This window comes from Phyllobates terribilis, unplaced genomic scaffold, assembly GCF_046119375.1.
Source record: "Phyllobates terribilis strain yellow unplaced genomic scaffold, ASM4611937v1 Scaffold_8__6_contigs__length_399053987, whole genome shotgun sequence".
NCBI classification, from domain to species: domain Eukaryota; kingdom Metazoa; phylum Chordata; class Amphibia; order Anura; family Dendrobatidae; genus Phyllobates; species Phyllobates terribilis.
The window spans coordinates 341,817,663-341,844,824 of NW_027362768.1; the positions used below are offsets into that span (position 1 = coordinate 341,817,663).

The 27,162-nt window shown below is 42.2% G+C and overlaps 1 protein-coding gene across 1 annotated transcript in view; it reads right to left on the reverse strand.

The window, feature by feature from the left end:
• Positions 1–27,162, reverse strand: part of SUCLG2 (succinate-CoA ligase GDP-forming subunit beta) — a 214,270-nt gene that overhangs the window by 24,991 nt on the left and 162,117 nt on the right. The window lies entirely within an intron of this gene.

Consider the following 27,162-nt stretch of genomic DNA (forward strand, 5'->3'; position numbering starts at 1 on the left):
TAGACCAGACAAAAGGGCACTTATAGGGTAACTGCGTCAGGAAAAAAAAAATAACAATGAGAAGTTAGTAGAAAGGCTCACTTTAGTTGGTTGTACTGTGGGCACAACTCCAATGAAAGCATGAAAGGTGCGGAGAGCCGGATGGAAGGGCTTCCGGTGTCCTGAATCCTCAGTCGGTTGTGCCAGACCTTGCTGGGAGAAGCTTCAATGTGGTGGGAGAGGTGTGGCTGAATGGGACACTCTGAAGGGCGAAGATAACCAGCTAAAGATTGAGCACGTGGATAAAGATTGTCAGTCGGTTATCTGTGTAGTTCAGAGTGTCCCATTTGAGATGAAGCCACCTAAATCCCTTCCACCACATTGAAGCTTCATGAATAATGGGAAGATTGGATGAACTGTACTATATGTGAATATTTATCCCAACCATTATGGAGTCTCCCCTGGCTTTGTCCTACCTGGAGAACCTTGGGTGAAGTTATTTAAATCTATTACTCTTTAAACACAGAGAACCAGACACGGGTCCAAATAAAGGTCCTGGCAGAACAGTGGTGGTCACCTTGAATAAAACCACTGGCTATCTGAGGACCATATATTCTCTTCATGCCTGGACTCCCTCCAAAGTGAGTGAGCAGGCTCAGCTATTTTCAGATGTTTTATTTTTAGGTAGAGGACGCCTTTACTTAGTATGAGTGCAGGTCCCATGAGGAACACAGCAGATTAAACATTTACGGCAGCTCCTACACAGACGGAAGGGAGGATCCAGGAGTAGTTGAGGTCTGCCCGTGGCCCACTAATGTCTGGGACCTACCCGATATCTCTGCATCCTTTCCAATAACTACTTTGAGGCCAAGTTTGGATATACTTGCGAATAGCCATATAAAATTCATAGTTTTCCAATAGCAATTTGTACAAAAATTTAAAGAAACATATAATAAAACTAGGAATAAAAATCCAAAGCATTTGCTACCTGTCTATGAAGATGTCTGAGATCTCAGAGTGATCAAACGATAATTAATACGGTTTTCTTTGTGTTTACGCGTGAAGCTCAGAAAACATCACCGGCACAAAAGCACATCTAATCAACATCTGAGACGGGCCGTGTTTTGCCTTAGTGAACATGAAAGTTGTTACCTCCTCCCTTATCTGTTCTGTGTGTTCATCAAGGGATTTGAGAAGAGACACTTATTTATTTATTTTGCCAGTTTACATGCTTGATTCTACATCTAGATGCGGAATATGGATGATATCTGGTGCTACCACTGTTTTGGGGTAATGGATAAATCAAGGTTACTGCTAATTTTGTTGCCAAGTGCATTTCTTAGCAGAAGTGACTGCGGGAGTCGCCCCTATCAAAATGGTCACTTTATGGCGCCAAAAGTCCCTCCTGCAAATCTTCTTGTCATATGGTTATTTAACTAGTTCAAGACCAGGTAATTTACCTCTGTTCCTGCCGAGGCACATTTCGAGTGTTTTTGTACATGCGGTTTTAAGAGCTGTAATACTTTTTCTCAACCAGACAAATAATTCGGATTTTTTTTTGTTATACATGGGGCTTAAGTCTTTCATAAACACATTTTTCATGTTAATTTTTTGCCAATACCGGTGGGAAAATAAAGGAAATTGTGTGTTCCACTATTTTTTTTCATGGTCAGAATGGGCTACTAAAATAAATTTTAACATTTGTTTCCCTTTCTGTAACAAGTTTTATATCATTTTTTTTTTTTTACAAGGGGAGAGACTAGTAATGATATGGATTGGAAGCAGCTTTTTAATCTACTTTTTTATTCTACTTTTTATGTATCACACATATTGTGCCCCTTATATGGTTATAAGGAGACCTGTGTGTGGCATTTCAACATTTAAATATATATTTTTTTATCCGATTTCCCCTGCAACTAAGGCTGAAATATTAGCCATAGTTACAGTGGAAATGGAGCCTTCTGGATGCATGGCAGATGTGACTGAGTTTCCTAGGACTCAACAGCTCCTGGTCCCTCCCTAGACCGAGCCGAGAGCACTTCCTATATGCTGTATACAAAGCCCTTGTTCAGTGCTATCTATAAAGCGATCGGGAAGACAGAGATAGTAATAAACAGTCTGTGCCTTCTCTATGGGGATCTCTATCACCTGCAGCTGCTTTACTCTGCAATGATGTTTCAAAATGTCACTGCAGAGTCGAACGTGGACTCTCCCAGCCAAATCCCCAACAACCACTATGGCAAGAGACGTGATGATCAACATGATTAGAGGTATTTTTACCCTTCATTCTGTCAACTTCTGCCTTTGTGGGACAAGTGGTACAAATTTATCCATATTTTATTCATGATTGTGGCACTAAAAGGAGTTTAAAACCCAAGATCTGAGTTGGCTTTGATCTAAGCTGCTGCCGCAGGAGTGCAGCTTTCAATCACCGCAGTCACGTCTGAATGTAGCCAACGGTAATATCATAGAACCACCAAAAGAAATTAAAAAGCAGTTTCATATTTGATTACTTTGTCATTAATTAAAAAAAAGCAAAAAACTGAGTAATTAGAGAATAACAGGATTCAGTCACTATCTACACGAGTTAGGTGGAAAATTCATTGCAATGTTTTATCATAATTTTATGAACCAAAGCCAATGGGTGAGAATTAACCCTCACTTTACCGTTGCTTGTATCTAGTCATATTTGTGGCGTCTATTCTTTAGCCACTTGTGGGTGATTTATGAGGAATGACGAGACAAGTGACACTATTTTCTGACGTTCGGAAACTTAAGTTTTAATCTTTTATTTTCGGCAGGAGTAAATCTGTGGTTGAGTCGAAAAAGGAAGAAAAAAAAAAAAAAAAAAAGCGCACGCAGCATTTCACAGACGGTAAGTTTTCCGAGAGCAGCATAAAAGCTGATTTTATTAAAAGTTCATTTCAAAATACTAAAAAATCCCCGAGCTCTGAACGTAACCTTGTGTAATAGACGCATAAACTACGCCATCTTTATGTAAACTACGGGCTGTTTGCATTTATGGCCCCGCGTCGCTCTGAACGCTGTTAGTCAGGGTCAATTGAAGAGGCAGACATTTTATCTGTGTTGTAAATAAGTTGGCGGAGTGGAGTTCTTTAAGCTAATTAACCACGGTATTTCTATAGCGGGAATATTATGGAAGGACGACGAGTGCGTAACCCAGAGGCCTCTACCGTCCCAGAGACTCCTGAAAGGAGGGGAGACCCCCAGACTTGTAGGCTATTCTCATACATGATGGCTCCCCTATAGAGACCGGTAAAGAAGACCAGAGTCACCGACTCAAAACCAGGATCCGGTAGTTTAGATTTGGAGCCGTGTAAAATATCAGCACTGTCCATATCTTTGTGAACGACTAATGACTGAGGAAGATTTGGGGGAGTGATGTATATTTTAATAGGCGGAGCATATGTCTGACTTTTTCAGGCAGATTATTTTTTTTTAAAAAAAATGCAAGTTCAATGTAGTTTATGGCAATAACATAATTAAAGAGGGTTCATCAACAGGCCAAAATTGTCCAGGTTTTGTGCATATTTTATTTCCGCCGCTCCCCTCAGTATTCTTTTTGTTTCTTTTAAATTTTCTATAGGGTTCCAGAGATATGGGTCTTTTATAGCAATTTTTATGTCTTTTACCAGGAGGGCGGTGCTCGAAGGGTAATTATGCAGAACAGCCTAAAGACACGCCCCTGAGGATCCTATGAGCCACGCCCCCTTAGAAAAGATCATGAAAATTAGAACCAAATAAAAAATGCCCATCGCTTTGAAACCATATATATATATAAAAAAAAGAAGGTTTGCACTCAGTGATAGGTAGGCGCTTGTAAAGAAGTATCTCAGAAAGTCAAAATACAGCACTCATAACCTTATCACTGTGCCAAAATTTATTGAGTCCAAAAAAAAATCTTTAGTCAAACGTGATTGTGTATATAATTTGCATCAATTGTGACTTCTCAGGATTTATTCAACTGTGACTTTTCAAAACGTATAAAGTTTTGGCTCATCCCAAGTCTTGCTCAGATATAGTCAGTGTTCAGATGAAGGAACAAAACCAAGAAAAAGCTGCTGTCACAGAAAAACACAGAATAAATCTGTTCAGGGAATATGGCAGCTGTGTCAGTTGGGTATTCCACTTTGTGCTTCTTTTAAATCCTCTATGAGGTTCCAGAGATACGGGCCTTTTAATGCTATTTTTTATTGTTTTTACCAGAAGGGCGGTACTCGAAGGATAATTATGCAAAGCAACCTACAGACACACCCCAGAGGACCCTGCGAGCCACGGCCCCAGAGGACCCTGCGAGCCACGGCCCCAGAGGACCCTGCGAGCCACGGCCCCAGAGGACCCTGCGAGCCATGCTCCCTTAGTAAACATCATAAAAATTAGCACTAAATAAAAAAAAGCCCATCTCTTTGAAACCATATGGTGGATTAAAAAAAAAAGAAGAAAAAATTAAATACTTCGTAGAGCAGTGGGGATAAAATAAGAGCCAAAACGGGACACTTCTGACCTGGTGACAAGCCCTCTTTAAGATCACTGCCATTACGCACCATAATAATGGACTTCATCTGTTTACTCCCTGCAAACTAAACTTTTACTTTCCAGTTAGACTCTTTGCTGAAACATGAAATCCTTGTAACAAATCTAAGGGTGTAAATCATGGGCCTTTACATTGTTACTGATTGGCTCCAAATTTATTCTGCAGCCGGACGACGACACCCAAACATCCAGCCAATATTATTAAGAACGATCTTTAGCATAAAATAATATAAAGACTTCTATAAGTTGAAGTTCCAAAAAGATTCTCTCTGACTGCCCCTCTTTGGATATCCGTAGGCTACGTACACTTGGGGGCTTTGGATGGGCTAGAATTTTACGGAGCTACCAATGCTGAATACTGATCTGCAGCTCTGGTGTATGGCGCTGGTCCTGTGTGTTTAATTATCAGTCCAGCAATTAATTCTTCTCATTATTATGTTTTCTGTCCTGTCTTTGCCGGATTCATGACCACCGCCCTGGGCGGGCAGATGTGTGCATTGTGCAGTCTTTATTGATGAATCGCACGACATCCATGAAGCCCATTTACATCTCTCCGCTATTCCATCACATCTTGCAGTGTAAGGCGTTCCTTCTATTTTTTTTTCTCTAGAATTTCATGTGCTATTAACATGCAACTATATTCTTTATTTAATGGAATCCCATTCATTTTAACCAAAAAAAAATAAAAACACGCCAGGCAAGCCAACAATAATAATCGCTTGAGTAGTTAAAATTGTTGTGATCAGTATTATAAATGAAATAAAGAGGGATAAAAAGAAAAGCAGAACCGGAGACTGGGTATGGCTTGGTAAGGATCATGAATAGTCAAAAAAGTGTTCTTCTAAATAATGTAAACCTTTTATTCTTCATTTTTTACATACTAAATTGTTTATGAAATGCCAAAATCCTTGATTTTTTAAAGCTACCAGTAAATAGGGCACATTTTTAAACTTTTTTAAAACTCGGAAGTACAAGCTTGGTCATTGAAAAAAGTTGGGGGTGTCACTTCCCAAAAGGCTTTTGTAAGGTTCGAAGGAGTTCAGAAGGTCTCCTCTTTTCTGGGAGAGTTGGCAAATGTGCCATAGGGGCTTATAAAGGAAGATGTTCTACTGAGACATAAGCGAGGGGATGTCCACCTTACTGTAGAACACCATCTCGCTCTTAGACCCAATACTTGGTGCTGGTTTATTCTACATCTTTATATCAGAGCTTCACACAGTCACTGAGATGATGAGCTTGTTAATTTTTTTTTTAAATGGCTACAAAGCCTAGAGAACAATAAAATAACAAAACAATTAATAATCATCTAGTAAATCCCTACCGGTCAAGTGCCACCACAGTGGTCCTGTCGATTTTTGCGAACAGTCCTGCAGTGATGACGTCCGGACCACACACATGCGATTGCTGCAGCCAATTACTAGCCGCATTGGTCATGTACTGACTGTCCTACCCTCACCAATGTGGCCCGTGTATGGCTGTAGTGCTGCAGGCAATCACAGACTGCACTGGTCATGTACTGATCGTCCTACCCTCACCAATGTAGCCCATGTATGGCTGTAGTGCTGCAGCTAATCACAGACTGCACTGGTCATGTACTGATCGTTCTACCCTCACCAATGTGGCCTGTGTATGGCTGTAGTGCTGCAGCCAATCACAGACTGCACTGACCGTCCTACCATCACCGATGTTGCCCAGGTATGGCTGTAGTGCTGCAGCCAATCACAGAGTGCACTGGTCATGTACTGACCGTCCTACCCTCACCGATGTGGCCCATGTATGGCTGTAGTGCTGCAGCCAATCAGACTGCACTGGTCATGTTCTGACTATCCTACCATCACCAATGTGGCCCGTGTATGGCTTTAGTGATCCCGGTCAGCATTGCAATTTTCCAAGACAGACAGGACCCACTAGAGTTTCAGTGGTTTATTATTATTATTTTTATTATTTCATTGCCTTTCCTTCTTTCTTCCCATTTAAAAAAAATCTTGGACAACCTATTTATATGATTGCCTGCAGCTAACACTAGGTGTAACTCAATCCAACTGGATTTATACAGCGGCCAATTTTTGCAAAAATAGCATAATTAATCCAACTGAAAGACATTATGGCCAGACCCTACTCAGCATTGAAGGGTAATCCGCAAAATATGACTACATCCCCTGTCTTGATTGGAGCAGTTGTGCACATACCCGACCTCCATTCTATTCATTATCTATGGGACTACAGGAAATATCAAAATCCTGCACTTGACCATTTCCACAGACAATGAATGGAGGGGAGGCTGAGCATGTGCTCCTCTGCACCATTCGAGACAGGATTCGGCGGAGCCTGGTTGTTGGGTTCCAGAGCCCAGTACTCCGGATCGCTGTGGGTCCCAGAGGTTGGACTTAAAGCAATCTGTAAGTTATCCCTTATAGCATGGCTATTGGATAACTTATTTTTTTGGAAACAAATTGCTTCAAACCTAGGCTTGAAGTTTCTTGTTTAATTGCAAGTCAAAAAATTTGCATATCCCTGTATCTTAATTTCAGCAAGTCATTTTTTTATATACATAATTATACTATTGTGCCTGGGTGGGCTCCTAACGCTTATATGGACGGCAAACACCAAAACACCACCAGTCTTGTGTAGGGTTGAAACTAGAATAGGTCAGGGCAGTTTTATTAGTAATACAGCTGTATAGATCCTAGCACAACAATAAAAATGACACCTCTCTTATGGTAATCCCATGTGCCAGTGCTGAGAAATCAAGCTTTAAAGCCACATGAAGTTCCTCGTAGGCGTGTCTATGCACTGAGTACATGGACACACCCATAAGGCACTCCTAGGAGAATCTGTGTCTTTAAACCTTGATTTCTCAGCACTGGCACATGGGATTACTACAAATAAGGTATCATTTTTAATGATATTCTACGACCTTTACTAGTTCCAAGAGTACAATCGTTTTGATGGGTTTCCTTTAATTGTTTTTTTCATGTGAGACGGATGTATAGTTTTGGGTCACTTCAACTCTTTACAACAATCGTTTTACGTATTATGTGAATCAAAGCAACGGCTGGATGTTATATAAAAGTAACCTTCGCCGCGGTTTCCTTCTTAAAACATATATAGCAGATTCAGAATACACAAAAAAAAAAAAAGGTCATCAATGTAACGCCAGGGGAAAAGGCGCTGGCAGACCTCCAGCATTATCTATTTAAGAAGCCAGGAGGTGAGAAAGATCTGACGATACGATCTGCAGGACATTGTGAATCCATGTTCTCCTCTTCTCTCTTTCCTTCTCGTGCTGGAACAACAATGGCATCCAGCATGAAAGTGAGGAAGCGTGAAACAAAAAGCGGCGATTTCTCAGCCCTGTAATAAGGGGTAAAGGCAACGTGGAGCTCGGGATCTGGAGATGGATTGCAGCTTTCCATCATCATTAGCCGGAGAATTAAAACGAGGGGAATCGTCAGTGTCTTCTTCCCTTGCAGCACATTTATAAATCTATAAAGAGGACGTCTAACTGTCTGCGCCTCCGATGTGCGAGTCTACTGGGTATCCTCTACATCCTGCCCATCGAAGCAAAGGTTAAGCAGAACGGCTGGGACCTTTCTCTTATAATGAAGCAGATGAATCCATAAAGCTTTATGGTGTCAAGCGCTGTATAGCAGAATAAACGCAGCTCCGTTGGCCAAGTGAGCGAGCGCCATTGTCGTGTGGCCCCGAAGCAGGGTTATCCCGAAATCAGCAGCAACTCAAAGATTTTTTTTTATATACTAAAATCCATAAATATTTTAGTAAAAAAATAAAAACTATACAATTCCACTAATTGAGCATTTGATAAACCAGAAATCCAGAGAGCAAAATAGGACGCTTTGTTAGATAAGGAGGAATCACTATAATAAAGTGATGGACTATCGCTAGGATATATGACTGCTTTATGATCGTGAGGGGGAGGTCTGACCTCTGAGAAGCCAATTTGACCTTGAGAATCAAGGGGATGGGGAGCTTCCCTTTTCTATTCTCGGTAGAGTGGTGCCCACTTAAAGGGGTTTTCCAATTTTGGAAAATGCTTTTCCAGGGTGTCATTTTCCATAGCTCAAGTGCAGAGTTTCCTCTACTGCCATCAGTGTCTGTTGATAGCTCTGCGGCCAATCAATGAGCTTAGTGATTTTGCCAGTGATTGGCTGCAGTGCTGTAAATGTGCAGACAATAACAGACACCAGGAGCAGCAGCAGAGACTTTGCGCTAGACCCGGGGAGGGTGATTAAAGCACAGTTCCTTGTACAGCTTGGTGGAAGAAAGCAAAGGGAAGAAACAGTGAAGGGGGTCACAAGGCTGACTCATTGCTGCACCTCCTTCATTTTCAAGATTAGAGCGGGTCCTAGAAATAAGAAGATGGGGGGCCCGAACCTCACAGTTCTAGAGCGAAATCCAGATGCCCCCGACAACAAGACACAGGTGTCAGAACTCTTTTCTTTTTAGTTTGGAGTTCGCCCATATTCCTGAATGAATCTAGTGGCTATATTTTCATGTCTATTGCTAAGGGGAGAGGGGGGATATGCGGCTGCAAGAAACCTTGGAATTCAGTTACCCATATAAAACCAGGGTCCCTATTTTGCCTCCCAAGGGCAGACATTCAGGGGGCAGTGGGATACAATTTTTGAGAACCTGGTCGACATTAGAAACATGTATGACTGGCTTGACCGTGACCATGGCTGATGTAGCCTGTGATACATTTATGTAATATTGCCATTATCACTTAATAATTCCCCCCACGTCAAGACAGAATAGAATATCGCTGGGTGTTAAACAGTTAAAGAACTGCAGCCAGACCGATATGATACAGAATATTCCGGGGAGAAGCCAGAGACCGAATCTATCAGTTTTACATTTCATTGCACAATTCCACACATTCCGCCTGCGCTGCATAAAATCAATGTATCATTATTAGGTTTTTTGGTAAAAGAATTGCATACAGAATAAATAAGTAAATACGTGTGATGAGAGGTGCGCGGGATTCTCACTCCTCACCTACTGAAGATTTTCATTACTTGTCTGGTCTCGGTTTCCAAATAACAGAATTCACTTTTTTTTTTTTAATACACAATGAGTAAAGTTAATATTTTTTAAATTTCCCTACACCGTGAATGTCAGATGTTATATTCGGCCCTATACACGTGCACACTCGGTTTGGCTGAGCATGCACGTGTTTTTAATAGAGAGAGGGGAAAGGGCAGATTCCAGACCCCCAGGTGGAGGTAAAAACAAAAATTAAAATCTCAAGATTTAAAAACAAAAAATTGAAAATGTAATATACATTTTACTTAAACTCAGATAAAAGTTTTCAACACTATTGTATTGGGAGGAGGGGACTTCTACATGGACGTAGCCTTAAACAGTTCTTATATACCTTAGGTAAAGGAAATTTAAACTACTTTGCAAATCGTGAAATGAAAAAAAAAAATACTTTGTGCATACAGTTCCTGTGCATACTTATGTGTCTCCATGGTTACAGACTACAAACTATGTAGTCAGATAGGGCTGTTATGTGTTATTGTTCTTGCGCTCTCTGCCTTCCTCCACAGATGGAGGGAAAAATAGAAGTAACAAGAAAGTCCTCTAGCCAATCATTCACATTAGACTAAAGTCAGCTGAACCTGCAGATATCAGCTGACAGCATAATGTGTATGGGGTTCTGCTGACTCTCCCCAGAGGATGATGGTGTAGGAGAGAAGGATCCGGGCCAGTTGGATTTCCAATGGCTGAGCATTTAGTTCTCTAAGGGATAAGCCGCCATTGGAGTATGGCAGTGGCTCTCTCATGAAGAACACAGGAGCACTCTACTGTGTACGGGGGCCTTTACATACGGTCATTATGGCAATCCTTTTTTGCCAGTCCAGCAGTCAACTGGTCACTGCTGGTATGGCTACAGCAGGTGAAGTGTACTATTACACTGGGGCCATAAAAGAACATGGAAGGACCAGGACCTGCACTTACAGAATGTCTCACAGACGAGGATCCTGACCTCTTTATATCCTGATTGGACAAGTGCTTGAGCTATTTTCAAGTCACCTTGGTCTACATGCTTCTGGGCGACAAGGCAACCATTACAGAGCAGAAAAAGAGTTTATGAGCTTCCCCCTGCCCCCCATCAAAATGGCAATGAATTCTCAGTATAAGAATGATATTCATGTGCCATGAAGTCCATAAAAGAAAGGATGTCGGCAATGCATGTAATAGTAGGGAGATGCAGAAGAAAAAACTATTTAAAAAAAAAGCACAGAGTGTCCGCACAGTCTACTACCATGCAATGTAAAACAACCTGACCTGGCCTGATGAACGGATGGAGACCGATGCACTCAGTGGCTAAAACCCCCAGCCAATTGGGAAGGGTGTAGCTTCTCTGCGCTCCGCCAAATCTTATAGCGGCGGCCATACATTACCCTAATCCTATTCATTAAAGGAGTGCTTACACCTACATCTTTTACTGGATTGTCCTAATGCTTAAAATACTGTCCAGGTCAGACAGATCAGCGGCATCGCGCTTTGTGACAGCCCCTGAGATTGTGCTGTAGGATTAATGGATCTCACCACTGTCAGCATCAGATTTTTTGATTAAAAGGGGGGGAATGGTGGAGGGTGAGAAAAAAAAGAAAAGCAGAAGGAACGTCTGGCTGTCACCTATATTTTACAGCTCTTCATATCTTCAGCGAGCAGCCGTGTATTGTCCTGAGGATTTTTTTTTCCATTTGGCGGCCAGCAGATGTCTCTGAGCAAAAGTATCGAAAAGCTTGAAGAATCCTCAACACCTTCTGATCACAGCGATTTCATCAAAGACGAGCAGCCAGGGTGTATGGTGAATTACAGTAATGCTACACAGTTGGAGCCAAAGTACGAGAAAATTGCCTAAATGGCAACTTTATAGTATACCGCTATTACCAGGCGTGCTCCTGGCAGACATGCATTTATTTGTCCGCTTGTCCAAATTAGGACTTAATAAACTGGGCGTCTCCAAAAATGGCAGCTCATTTTAATGGCCACCATGTATACATTCATCTAAGTGGCTAGTGTGTAATACTCCATGTCTCCTGCAGAGGTCACTGCAGGGAAAATATATGGCCAGCTGGACCGGATTGTCGCCAATCACATAATCAGCTCAAACCTTTATTATAAGAAACCACGTCAGGTTGGTCATGAAATTGATGGCTCTCACAAACCTTGTAGTCAATATTTAAGAGGGTTGTCCAGTTTAGAAAACCCATTTCCAAAAAAAACATTATGGAATTTAAAATAAATAAAAGGGGCTTCCCTTAATCAGAAGCCTCATCTAATTGCAATAGGGAAAAGTAGTTACAAAGATGGTCTTGCTTTGGAGGACCCAGCACTAGAGTTGACCAAAAAGATTTGCAGCACCCTGGGTCCAGTGGCCATGCTTGTAGTCAGTTACCCACCAGACCAGAACCAGGCAATCCTCCTCCTGGCTGGCGGTATCCCCAATGCCTCGCCCGATTAGTAGGCTTGGCGTAAAGCCGTGCATTCTTGGCACCAGAACGATGCACAGAAGGTTCCGGCAGGTAGTAGAAGGTTCACAAGATTCTGCTCTGACGGCCTCGAACTACCGACATGGCCACTGGATTAGGGTCTTGCCAATCTTTTTTCTCAACTCTGCCCAGCATCAGGCCGCTGACTTCAATGAAAATTGTAATGCTGCATTTCCCCTGTGGTGGTGCTGTTTGGAAATTAAACACTTGCTGACATGTTCCCTCACAGGTTGCAGATGATCATGGAGGTCCTAGCAGAGAAATACCCTGCGATCCGCATACTGCTGGGAGACCCTTCTAAAAACAAGTGACAGTCCAAAGAAGAAACCCCTTTCGAGCATTTCTGTATCTTATATAAATATTAAATATTAGAAATACAGTATCAGTTTGGGGCTTAACGTGAAGCTAATCAACTGAAGATGACCTTTGTGTGTTGAATGCATTTTGTAATAAATTTTGCCATTATTTTTTTTCATATCACAATATTAAAAATAAAAAATAGAAATGTTGCAATTCTCATACTGGCCACTTGGTCTCTTTTAGACTCTAACTTCCTGTTTCAGGAAACAACACATGTACATTAGCAGCAATGAACATGTAATGAGCGCGTGAAGGGAGGAGATGTGACTTTGCCGTATGTGATTGGTGGATCCTGTGTTATCAGCTGTATATAGATGTGTTACCCTATCATTGTAATCCTGCCTCTGCTGATAACTCTTCCTGAAAGGACAGGAAGTAGGAGTCTAAAAAAGCCCTAGTGGCCAGAGTGAAAATTGCAAGATTATTAATTTTCTAAACATTGTGATATGAAAATGAAATACATTGCCAAAATTGTTTTTAAAAATACACAAAAATCTGATCTAAACAATCACTTTCTTTAAACACTTGAATCTTAATACAGTAAATAACAGCCAACGACATTTCACACCATTATTTACAGTCCAAATTAAAAAGTGGGAACTGAAAATCCCCGAAACTAAAACAATGCAATGAACAACTGCTGGACAGATTGCAGCCAAGAATAGAAACCGTTCTGCCTTTTTTTTTTTTGGGTGGCCGAGCATTTAATAAGCCTGCAATATACAAACTACCACTAGGGGGCAGTAAGAGCCAGTCAGGAAAGGCTTTGTTATTTGTTTTTTCCCCCCTCAATCCAAAAATACAACCTGCAGTGTGGTCTTAATTTTTCTTTTGAAGTATGAGTCTGAACTGCAAAAGGTTTATGTCGACAATAGCCAGCGCCCAATAATGAATACATAGTAATGAAAGCACACACAAAAATAATATTAAAATGACGGCAATCTTTTGTCCAAATTTTTGTCACACAATTTCTACATCCAGGTTGAGAGATTAGAAAAGAAAAAAAAATTGAAAAACTGATAAAGTCCAAAGTGAATCAGATCCTATAATATTGTCGAACGCGCGGTGGAGAGTGCGGAATTCTTTAAGCAAGTGTTTAGCCGATAATGAGCCCCTGGCACCTCTTCTCATCATCATTAGGAACGTGAGAGAATGTGATTACCAGCTAAAAATGTAATATGCTCCTGTAATAAGGATTGTGCTGAGCAGACGTCTCCAGAGATGATGAACACCTGCATGCACCGCTCATGTAAGAAGCCATCATCTAGCGGCACCTGTATGGAGAGCAGCAGGAATGGGCGTGTGGTTGGTGCAGAAGTTTACTGGGAATTTAAATTTTGCTGAAAATGCACAGTATTTTTTCATCAAAATTCCGGAGAGGATACTTCCAACATGGCGGTACAAGCAACACATTTCTGTAATTACATTACTGTAATTCACCATACATCCTGGCTGCTCATCTTTGATGGAATCGCTGTGATCAGAAGGTGTTGAGGATTCTTCAAACTTTTCCATACTTTTGCTCAGAGACATCTGCTGGCTGCCAAATGGAAAAAAAATCCTCAGGACAATACACGGCTGCTCGCTGAAGATATGACTAGCTGTAAAATATAGGTGACAGCCAGACGTTCTTTTTTCTTTTCTTTTTTTTCTCACCCTCCACCATTCTCCCCCTCTTTTAGCCAAGAGATGGACCCTCACTGCGCTGATGTGCCAAAGTATCACTCCACTGATCTAATGTGCTAAGAAACGGACCTCCACTGACCAGTTGTGCCAAGAGACGGACCCTTGTGCCTTCAGACAAACCCTCACTGATCTGAAGTGCCAAGAGACGGATCCTCACTGATCTGATGTGCCAAGAAACGGACCCTCACTCATCTGATGTGCCAAGAGACGGACCCTCACTCATCTGATGTGCCAAGAGACGGACCCTCACTCACCTGATGTGCCAATAGACGGACCCTCACTCACCTGATGTGCCAATAGACGGACCCTCACTCACCTGATGTGCCAAGAGACGGACCCTCACTCACCTGATGTGCCAAGAGACGGACTCTCACTCATCTGATGTGCCAAGAGACGGACCCTCACTCATCTGATGTGCCAAGAGACGGACCCTCACTCATCTGATGTGCCAAGAGACGGACCCTCACTCACCTGATGTGCCAAGAGACGGACCCTCACTCATCTGATGTGCCAAGAGACGGACTCTCACTCATCTGATGTGCCAAGAGACGGACCCTCACTCATCTGATGTGCCAAGAGACGGACCCTCACTCATCTGATGTGCCAAGAGACGGACCCTCACTCATCTGATGTGCCAAGAGACGGACCCTCACTCATCTGATGTGCCAAGAGACGGACCCTCACTCATCTGATGTGCCAAGAGACGGACCCTCACTCATCTGATGTGCCAAGAGACGGACCCTCACTCATCTGATGTGCCAAGAGACAGACCCACACTGATCTGATGTGCCAAGAGACAGACCCTCACTCATCTGATGTGCCAAGAGACGGACCCTCACTCATCTGATGTGCCAATAGACGGACCCTCACTCATCTGATGTGCCAATAGACGGACCCTCACTCATCTGATGTGCCAATAGACGGACCCTCACTCATCTGATGTGCCAATAGACGGACCCTCACTCATCTGATGTGCCAAGAGACGGACCCTCACTCATCTGATGTGCCAAGAGACGGACCCTCAATCATCTGATGTGCCAAGAGACGGACCCTCAATCATCTGATGTGCCAAGAGACGGACCCTCACTCATCTGATGTGCCAAGAGACGGACCCTCACTCATCTGATGTGCCAAAGTATCACTCCTCTGATCTAATGTGCAAAGAGATGGACCCTCACTGACCAGTTGTGGCAAGAGACGGACCACCATTGATCTGATGTGCCAGATATGGCCACCTCCCCACAGAACCAATAGCGAGACACGATTCAATTGATGAGGGTCCTATTGGCCAAATCACATTCAGACAACTGGTCTTCACAATGGGTTGTGGTTCCAAAAATAGTGCACCAGCTATGGCAACCAGAAATCTGCTGGAATCGGTGGAAACCTGTGCTACTGATCTGCTCCATACTCCAACATAATACAAGTCTAGAACAACCCAGCGGACTCGCCTTTACTGAAGCTCCTGGACACTCATGCAAAATCTGCACAGACCCCTCATAGGAGGGACTCTGGTATCTCTGTGTCTACCGCCCTGGAGGCCCGCTATAAAACTGTCTGATATGGGTTAATCCCTCAAAGGAGATTATCATCATTCTCCACGGAGCTGAATAATACAGGAGCTTATCGGGAAATCATAACACTTCTCAAATTAATGAACGTACCCAGGCATATGCTGCTGCCGTGGAAGCATTTACCCACCAAACTCCCTGGCAAAAGTCAGAACAAAATGGAAAGAGACAGAATCTTCGCCTCCTGTGCTGGGAACATAGGCATATTGTGCATGGAGCAGAGACGTCCAACTACCAGCAGATGTACTGGCTGCTTCCTCCGGCTCGCTCTCTCTGTACTGCTGCCAGCTGCACCATATCAGCTCCTGCGTGCCAGTCCTGTGTGTTCCAGGACCCTCAATATCATCTTCCTACTCGCTAATCCTTTTACGTGAGCCATTCAATTACAGAAACACAATGGCTGACAAATTTAATTTTTTTTTGCTTTACACTTGGACTTGTTGTTTGGTGGCTTTATGATATTTACGGGGAACAACAGCACCTGTAAGGATTCAATAAGACTAGCAACGCCGCAGGTATGACAGTCATGGCCATTAACATACCTAAGCCCTGCTATTACTGACATACACAGAAGCAGCTGATGGCTGGCATGTCATGCCCAGGGGTATGCCGCCAACAATTAAAGGGTATTCTTACATTTGTGAACAATATATATTTTTAACCTTCTAATGTACCTAAAAGAGGAGATTAAGAAACTTTGCAAAAAAGTCTTGATCACAAATATTCGACCGTTTTGTGTCTACAGTGCTAATGTGCATGCACAGAGGTGGACCCAGGCGCACATGCACAGAGGTGGACCCAGGCGCACATGCACAGAGGCGGACCCAGGCGCACATGCACAGAGGCGGACCCAGGCGCACATGCACAGAGGCGGACCCAGGCGCACATGCACAGAGGCGGACCCAGGCGCACATGCACAGAGGCGGACCCAGGCGCACATGCACAGAGGCGGACCCAGGCGCACATGCACAGAGGCGGACCCAGGCGCACATGCACAGAGGCGGACCCAGGCGCACATGCACAGAGGCGGACCCAGGCGCACATGCACAGAGGCGGACCCAGGCGCACATGCACAGAGGCGGACCCAGGCGCACATGCACAGAGGCGGACCCAGGCGCACATGCACAGAGGCGGACCCAGGCGCACATGCACAGAGGCGGACCCAGGCGCACATGCACAGAGGCGGACCCAGGCGCACATGCACAGAGGCGGACCCAGGCGCACATGCACAGAGGCGGACCCAGGCGCACATGCACAGAGGCGGACCCAGGCGCACATGCACAGAGGCGGACCCAGGCGCACATACACAGAGGCAGACCCAGGCGCACATGTACAGAGGCAGACCATAACAAAACAAATAGCTCTGGATGGTCCGATCTTTCAGTTGTATTATCTTCTATATACCCCCTACTTCTTGTTAAAGGGGTTGTCCAGGATTATGATACTAATGATCTCTCCTTAAGATAGACAGGTCATCAATAAAAATAAAATAATGGGGTTCCAACACCCAACCAAGCAGCTGTCAGATCCCTGAAGTAACCAGTGTACAAAATTGGAACAGCACAGTTCTGTACATGGTGTAGTGGCCGTTCTCAGTACTGCAGCTCAGCTCCTAGTGAATGTGATCTGAGCTGCAGTAACAGAGATCGGCCACTACACTGTGTGTGGAGCTGTGGTGTTCCAGCTTCATACCCTGTGTTCTTCTGTCAGCCAGTAGGCAAAGTAACAGCTGAACATTGGGGCTTCCGAGTGTCGGACCCCCACTAATCTGATAATGATGATCAATATCTTGGTATTGGACAACACCTGTAATCAGTGGTTCCAATGCAGAATCTCCAACAGGGCCCCCAAATTCTATGGAGAGGGGTGGAGCCAGAGGAACACAGACATTCATTACAGTTCTCCATAGAACGTCATAAGCACCAACTGTCATCTCCTATTTCAGTAATGAGAAAGTCTATATTTACTGAAGACAAATTTTACCTGAGAATTTTGACAATTAAAGATCAGTCCAGGAGGATAAATAAAAGTAGATTTCTTCTATAAGATATATTACAAAGTGAACTATTTGTGAAAAAAATAAAACAATTTTTAAGCAAAAGCGGAGCACCAGGTGTCCATTCATTACTCTTTACAGTCACCCTATTTATTGTGTTTAGGGGGGCAGCAGCTGCTAACTAGTGGATTGCCACATAAATATAATTGTAACAACTTTCCCCTTAAGTAGCATTAATAGGAATTGCACCTTACACCCCACCACTAATACGATCTTCATTATGAGCAGAATGCTGCGGGCAGTGCAGGCAGCTCGCACCTCATTAGCATCTCATTTGCATGCTCCAGCACTAGGAGCACCCGGAGTAAATGAGAACATGGGATTTATGCTGCATGGGAGCGGACAGGTTTTGCGTTCCCATTTTTATTTTCGGATGAACCCGTGATTTCTGAATTGTTTCTCCTTCCACGTGAGCTTCGGTGATTTGCGAGGAATAATTATCAATTAATAATCTCTCCATATCAAAATGGTTATAGGTGCATAAAAAAAAAAAAAAAAAGATGTAGATAAATTTGTTTTAATAAAATGAATATGGTAAAATTTAAAGGGGTCTTCGCTCACTCCCACAATGTGAACGTCTTACTCCAATCATCAGGGCAGGACAAGCGCTCGATGCCTGCCACTCACCAAGCGGCAGACATCTATAGACGTAACGTCAGCTTCACCGCTCACTTCTTGATAGAAGAGCGAGAGGGGTTGGATTACCCCTTTAAGAAACTTCATATAAAATGGTGTATATTTAGGATGATAAGGTCTTTGCTCCCTGATTCAAAGAGGTTTTTTTGGCACAATTTTGGATTAAAACTGTTGCAAATCTCTTAAAATCTTTGCACAACTCAAATCTCGTGACTTTTGGTGTTTTTACACCAGTCCTGGCCAACTCCGAAAACTTTTTGAAAACTGAGTGCAACTTAGCAAAGAGGGGGCAAAAAGTGCCGTGTGTGGCTGAAAAATGCCTCATAATTTATGCCAAAAAAGTGGCATTAATTGTGAGGGAAATTTCTTGACTTTATTATGTAAAATTAATTTTACAGCGAAGAGATTTTTAAAATGGTTTTATTTGCGGAGGCGTCAGCTCCTGATCTTGTACTGGGCTAGGAACACCAGATTAGCAAACTTTCTGGATTAACAGAAATTCATTGTATATATTGTTTTGGTCAGTTGATTTTGCAGGTCGAAAATCTGGAAATTCACCAAAATTTCACAATACAAACATACATTAGAAAATAGGTGTTAGACCTGATGATGTTTGTGTACTTACTTTGAAAATCCATGTCACGATGGCTGCATAACAAGCTGGACTAATAAGAGCAGCTTTCAAAAAGGATCAATCGTAACATGGATTTTCACAGCATGTACACCAGTCTCATCAGGTCTAGGAAACCTGGGTATTCCAGTAAGAGGATCTGCTGTGGATGAGATGACAAAAAAATGCAAAGAAAATAAGCAGTGGAAACAGGCTGATGCTTTGGATTTTCACTCTTTGCATTGCAATTTGCAACAAAATCTGCATATACCCTTGGCGTCAATCCATATGGGTCAGAAATGTTGTGGATCACAAACCTTCGGAATTTTGCAAGTAAAATCCACCGTGGATTTTAGCAACACGCAAATTAAATCAAATCAGCATCGTAATGTAGGTGGCACTGCGGATTTTGCCAAAGCGCCAAGATTTTAAGGGGGTTTTCCAGGAGTTTTATATATTAACTTATTAACAACACATTGGTGGGGAGCCGACACCGGCACCCCCACTGATCAGGTGTTCTAGGTCCTATGGTGGCAGGAGATGCACCATCTAAGAAGCCGGAGCAGTGCAGCTTTGTGCACAGTAATGGCCGTTTTCTGGTGCTATAACAATATTTTTATTTATATAGCACCAACATATTCCGCAGTGCTTTACAATTCAGACAATTTACAGACATTATGGGCACAGTCCCCATTGGGGCTCACAATCTACATTCCCTATCAGTATGTCTTTGGAGTGTGGGAGGAAACCAGAAAACCCGGAGGAAACCCACACAAACACAGGGAAAACATACAAACTCCTTGCAGATGTTGTCCTTGATGGGATTTGAATCCAGGATCCCAGGGCAGCAAGGCTGCAGTGCTACCCACTGAGCCAGCGTGCTGCCCCACTGAAGCTCAGCTCCTTTTGGAAGTGAAGAAGAGCTTAGCAGCAGTTATCGAGAATAGCCAGTACAATGAACGGAGGTGTTGGTATAAGTCTGGACCTAAGGATAGGCAATCAATATCAAAGTCCTGAAAAAACACCTTTAAGCAACGTCTTTTCTTTTTTTTCCAGCAGAGAAAATTCCACAAGATACGGTGCGGATTTGGTTTGTGGATTTTATCCTGCAGATCTGATCTTTCTGATTTTATTACAGAACTGAAATCAAACAGCCATGGTGTCCACTTCTTCAAATTGTTAGCCGCCATATGAGATCTTCTGCTCCAAAATAATTGCTTAGAGGGGAGTCTCTCTCCGTATGTATGCATACTGGAATGTACCGTGAACTTAGTTCAGGAGATTCAGGTCGGCTGTGAATGTCGCAGCCGTCATTCGGTCACTAAAATTTGGCCTTATGAGACAGGATGGAAGTTTAGCGAAAACGGTGAACTGGGTGTTTGTAAAAAGGAGGACAAGTAAAATGACTTCTCCAAAGAGGTTGCATCCGTAGAGACTCAAGACTATGCAATTAAATTCTTCTAGTTTTGGAACTGGACAATTGGGCAATTTTGAACATAAAGTTTAGAGCAAATTTTGAGAATTTCCATAACCTAACTGGAAACCAAATGCATAAAAATGTATAGCTGATTTTTAGTGCTCAAACGCATCCCAAAGCCGTACATGTAGAAAAAGAATGCAAGCCGCTTCCTAAATCCATACCCTCCCACTGCGGCGTTCTCCTCGGCTCTCTACACACCTAATTGATGCCCTTTTTTTTTCCCATTTTAATAATTTTTATGACTTCTCATTTTTTTCCGCTGCCTCTCCACAGAGGCCAGGATGACCTAAATCTAAAGCTCTACGCTCGTGTATTCCCGATCGCCCTGGGAATACTTGTCACAGCCTTTTCTCAAGTGACAAAGCTGTGAGCTCCAGAGGCTCATTACCGGCTCTCGGTGAGAAAAACGTGCGCACAGTAAAATACTCCTGAGTGGCCTTTTCTCTGTGGTTTGGGGAGCGACAGGAGAATAAAGACTAGTGAGAGGTGGTAGAAGAAGCTTCGGACTTGGCACTGATTGAAGGAGGACATCTAGGAGTAATTAGTGACGTGTGATCATGCACCGTCCGGACATCTTCGCTGGTCGTCACATAATATTTACATAATCGCTTTGGAAGATAAAGAAATGAGACAAATAATTTTAGCTATAGAAGGACAGGACACGACACAAGTCATTTTATCGAAAACCATTAATTTAGTCTTAAGAAAAATTGATTTGTAATCATTGGGGTGTGAATCCATCATGTCTCCAAAGACCAGCACTAGGACTGGCCAAAATGTGAAGTCGTCTGGTCTTCATCCTTACGACGTTCTTTGTGGTTAGGGTCTTTACTACACAGGACTTCGGGGTCGCAGACTTCAAGGATGCTTCTCCTCGGTTCCTCCTCTTTCCACAACAACATCTAGAGAAGTGTCCATTCAGAGGCGAAGAACAAGCCAAACAAAAAGTCAAAGCAAGGAAGACCAAGTTGGACCAATTGAGGTCAAGATGAACCAAACCTGACTTTAGATGACACCATTAAGGGATCCCATAGCAAGAAGAGACCAGGTAGAATGATTTATGCAAGTTGAAAAACCATGAGATAATATTAATGAAAAAAAGTTTGTTAGATAGATGCAGGTCTTACTTTTAGGACGCTCACCCATTTGAAGAACGGAAGAAACCCATGTTTTTAGGTGGAAAATAAAGCTGCATTCAATACTCCACCAAGATGACGTTACCACCTATCACTTAACCTCCGGCCTCACTAGATGGGACAGAGACAAAGATGTGGGTCTCAGAGGTAGGACCTGCATGTATTAGAAAAAAAATATCCTTTTAAAGTAAAAATTAAGAAAAACAAAAACGTAAATAATTTCTAGATATTTTGCATTGAGATAAAAAAAAATGACCTTGCACCTAAACACTGGTCATCTCCTGGGGTTGGTAGTTAACAGATTAACAAGAGAATTTTTTTTTTAATTTCCTTTGAAAGTAAATTGCTTTATTGACCACTGTAGATGGCTAAATGATTCAATCAGTGAGAAGTCCTATTGATTTAAGCGAGTATGTGGTCATTAGCACCGGTCTTCCTATCGACAACCATACTTCCTGCTTTTAGCAGGCCTTAGAGGCTTGGAGAATAGGGGGAAGAAGCAAAGCAACTTGCGCTGACCTGGGTTCACAAGCAGAAGTAAACTAAAGGGTTAGTGGAGAAGCCCTGATATTGATGTGTTTATTTACTTTTTTTAATGGTTGCAGAAAAGGAGACAGAGCTCAGTGATCTAAGGTTAATGCTCCACTAAATAAGGGAACATTTCACTACATTCTAGCAGAAACAGGATATTTTACCTAATATCCCAAAGGACAAGGTAGGGCAAGGAAGACTTGCTGTTGAGCGTACAGACGGCTCGTAGTAGAGGGGGCTAAAAGATAGTCCTTCTGCTTGTCCCCGTACACCATACACCTTACATAATGGTCAGCTAAATGCTGAGTTGACCACCAGCTAGTTCTCCCGACTGCCCAGTAAATATGCAAGCTCAGATAAGCATGCATAAATTTTGGATGGACAGAAGAGTAAGCCATTGCCAGATCTCTCTGGCGGCAGCTTATCTTCTAAAAAAAAACAAAAAAACCCCCCAAAAGGATCGGATGCCAAAATTCAACAAGCCGGATGCCAAAATTCAACAAGCCGGATCCATTCTCTCCCCAAACATGATCTTTCAGGGAAAACCCGGTAGGCCTCCATAAACATAAGATAGTCCACCAATCGGGTAGAAAAACTCAATCATATTAAAAGGGCTTTTCTATCTGAAACGCGTAAGCATTATGCTTTTTTTCTTTTAAAATGTGGAAATTCTGACAATTTTGGCGACAATTTAACTACTTTCCTTTGGTGCTGGAGAACATCCCCTTTTGGACCCTCAAGAGCTATTTGACCTGGAAGCCCAGACCAGTGCATACTCCGTGTATCACACCTGGACCACAGATGGTCTATCCTGGAAGTCTCCTGGGATACTTATCTCTAACACAGAAATGGAAGGGCCAGAAGGCACTTGGATGGGAGTATTCGAGGACTGGTGTTTTTTTATTTTATGTTCAATTTACTTGGAGAAAAAAAAAATTGATAGTCGGGACAAGCGACTAATTCTTTTACTTGTAGTCATCAAAAATGTAATTTTCCAGGATGCTCTTTACACTGTAAGCCTACAAGGCACCATAGGTGACAACAAGCATCAGCATTTTTGTCCAGCGCAAATGCAGGAATAACAGGAAGTCAGCGAGGTGCAGCTTCAACCAATAACAGAGGAACAGGAAGTGATGTCAAAAAGTAGGGAGTTGTTTTAGCAACTTTTTGACCTTGAAGAAAAAGGTAAAACTGGAGAGACAAAAAGAGCAAATTAGGGTCTTAACTGGCAACAAAGTGGTGTAAATTATTAATAGGTACGCTCAACTGAAAGGGTTGTGAAAGTCACAACTCCTATAGAAGCATGGAAGGGCAGCAGCAGGACCACCAATGGGAGACGATACAATGAATGAGGAATGCGGTGGTTCAAAATCTGCGCAGCCCGAGGGTCAAAAGTACGATCACACAGAGGTGAAGCATGAATGTGCTTCAACGCAAGGTTTTCAAACCTCTATCAGGACCATTGTGGTTGGGTCCTGATGAAGAGGTTTGAAAACCTTGAAACACGTTGACACAATAAACCGCATTCATGCTTCACCTCTGTGTGTGATTGTACTTTTAAACCTTGGGCAGTGCGGATTTTGAACCACCGCATTCATTGTAACTTCTTGACCTTGGTATAGTGTAAAAGGACTTTGGAAACTTTGGGAGACTAGAATGAAAAAGTTAACGACCCTAGTAACTGCCTTTTACTAACTTATAAAATTTGACCAGAGTTTTCCTTTACTTTTTTTGAAGAATACATTTTTTTAAACCAATAATTATGACAATAATGAATATAAAAGTTCACAAAGGCAGCAGTTAAAGTAGATGTGGTCAAGTTAAACACCTTCTTCATGATGTTCTTGCATGAAAGGTGATTGTTCAAGAGCCTTTTGCCATTGGAAGTAATGGGAGGTATTATGGGATTTGCCGAGCATTATTAAATAACATGCTCTTCATGTACAACCACCCAGAAACATTTTTTTTCCACCCCCTAAGTGGCCGGTACTTAATCTTCAAGAGTAAATCATAAATGTCAAGAATTGCCTTTAAAAACAAAAAAAACTATATTTTCCCTGAACAAATGATGATAAAGTGATTTTTAATTTTGCAAAATGAGTGAATTTCTCCCTGGCAAATTGCAGAGTACGGGCTCCCCGCAGAGTCTGAAAACACAATTTCTACCTCGGTGACGTCAACCGGTATTGAAGAACAAAAAAGTAGGATAAAAGGGAAAAAAAACCTTAAGGATTTTTACTAAAGAACTAAGTAGAAATTAGTAGGCATTTTATGTCATTGCCGTCACTGTGATTGAAAAGCAAGAGTCAAATGTGCTCTAATTATTAAATAATCAAATTAACACATAGAATAAATACTTAAGGAGATTACCACTATATCAGCCTTTTGATGAATGTCGAGAGCTAAGTCCCAAGAAAAGGAGAGAAGGCGTTTTTTTTTTTTTCCTCCATTCATTTATTAATCGAACAGCATGCGATCAACGCGAGTCATTTCCACAAATAATCAGCTATCTCCACATGGGCATCTATACGGGGAGGAACAATGGCGGGCGACTGACGAGTCACTTATCACCGAAGCGGTTCCGCAATCCATTGTCCCAGAAAACAAAATGGCTAAAAATTAAGCCGTTTACGTCCTAATCTGCTAAAACAATGGGTTCACTTTATCTGTTCATTTCAGACCATCTTTAAAAGAGGCTTTCACCATGAAAATAGCCATGGAAGATAAAAAAAAAAATAATAAAATAAATCGGATAATCTAGGCATGAGTGAAATGAAAGAGGATGAGAAGGTTAAAAGACAAAAAGGAGGTTTTGATGATTGGCCAAGTCAAGTTTCTTGAGATTTAGGGCACATTTAGAAGGTTGGGAAATGAGTGATCATAGGAATTTTTGTTCTCAATCAGGGTGACAATCACTCGATGACTAGTTTGTTAGTTGGGTGCGACAATTTTTAAGCAGGCTTAAAAATTATCGTTCTATACAGTACATCAATATGAGTTGTGCTGTCAAGAACATGATATTCTATAGGCATCTTTAGACGGTCGGGAATAGAGTGATCATAGGAATATTCGTTCCCGATCTAAACAGGCTGACAATCACCCAATGACTAGGTTGTTAGTTGGGTGAGATAATTTTTAAGCATGCTTAAAAATTATCGTTCTATATTGCACATCAATAGGAGTTGTGCGGTCGAGAACATGATATTCTATTGGCACAGAAGGATCGAGGTAAAGATAATTCCGTATGCAAAGGATTCCACTCAGCCTGTCGAAGCAAGCAGCTAAATGACAGCCATCCGAGGTCGTGTAACTAACAAGACGAAGTACGCAGTCTAAATGGGCCAGTAGCACTCGAAACCATGAAAAGACAAAACAAGTCAATTGACGCTCACAGTATGTGACCAAACGATCGACAGTTTCATTGTTCGAATACTTACAATTTAATGAGTTCCTGTGTACAAGGAATAATTTGCTTCTGATAATGCTTTGAATGTCTGCATATATGATGTGGCCACATGAGCGGCCATTTTTACATAGGTTAATATTTGGTCCCATAGAAAAAGTCTCCTGCTAAAGTCAAAATATCAAAGTACCATCATGAAAGACACCAAAGCAAGTGTAGGATAAAAAAATAAATCTTTACCAAAACGCATACATAAAATCATACACATTCTATAGGGTGGATCCATCAGTGCCGAATTAGCAAATTTTGCAGAATAACTGTGTGTATTTTATGCAACACTGTAAAACTACTGCAGACATGTTGCTGTTGAATTCCGCTACCGTGTACGGTGCAAATGAGCATTTATCCGCAGGATTTGTTGGCCTTTAGCTCAACATCTACACGTAAAACCACTCATGAAGACAAAATGATATGAAGCTGTTCAATCCATCCAGCACCTGCACGCTAAAAAGCTCCAGAGCCGACGATCGCCGAATCCATCAGCAGCTGCAGACGCGGCCGTACAGCTGCAATCCATAAGACACCGCTGTAATGGCCAAAATAAAGTTATATGCTGCTCAATGGAATTTACCAGTTTTAGGAAAGGAAACAGCTTTGGTTAAATTGTGTAATTACACGACAAAACAGAATGTGAAATTTTTTTTGTATATATGTACAGTACAGACCAAAAGTTTGGACACACCTTCTCATTTAAAGATTTTTCTGTATTTTCATGACTATGAAAATTGTACATTCACACTGAAGGCATCAAAACTATGAATTAACACACGTGGAATTATATACTTAACAAAAAAGTGTGAAACAACTGAAAATATGTCTTATATTCTAGGTTCTTCAAAGTAGTCACCTTTTGCTTTGATGACTGCTTTGCACACTCTTGGCATTCTCTTGATGAGCTTCAAGAGGTAGTCACCGGAAATGGTTTTCACTTCACAGGTGTGCCCTGTCAGGTTTAATAAGTGGGATTTCTTGCCTTATAAATGGGGTTGGGACCATCAGTTGTGTTGTGCAGAAGTCTGGTGGATACACAGCTGATAGTCCTACTGAATAGACTGTTAGAATTTGTATTATGGCAAGAAAAAAGCAGCTAAGTAAAGAAAAACGAGTGGCCATCATTACTTTAAGAAATGAAGGTCAGTCAGTGCGAAAAATTGGGAAAACTTTGAAAGTGTCCCCAAGTGCAGTTGCAAAAACCATCAAGCGCTACAAAGAAACTGGCTCACATGAGGACCGCCCCAGGAAAGGAAGACCAAGAGTCACCTCTGCTTCTGAGGATAAGTTTATCTGAGTCACCAGCCCCAGAAATCGCAGGTTAACAGCAGCTCATATTAGAGACCAGGTCAATGCCACACAGAGTTCTAGCAGCAGGCACATCTCTTCAACAACTGTTAAGAGGAGACTTTGTGCAGCAGGCCTTCATGGTAAAATAGCTGCTAGGAAACCGCTGCTAAGGACAGGCAACAAGCAGAAGAGACTTGTGTGGGCTAATTAGCACAAGGAATGGACATTAGACCAGTGGAAATCTGTGCTTTGGTCTGATGAGTCCAAATTTGAGATCTTTGGTTCCAACCACC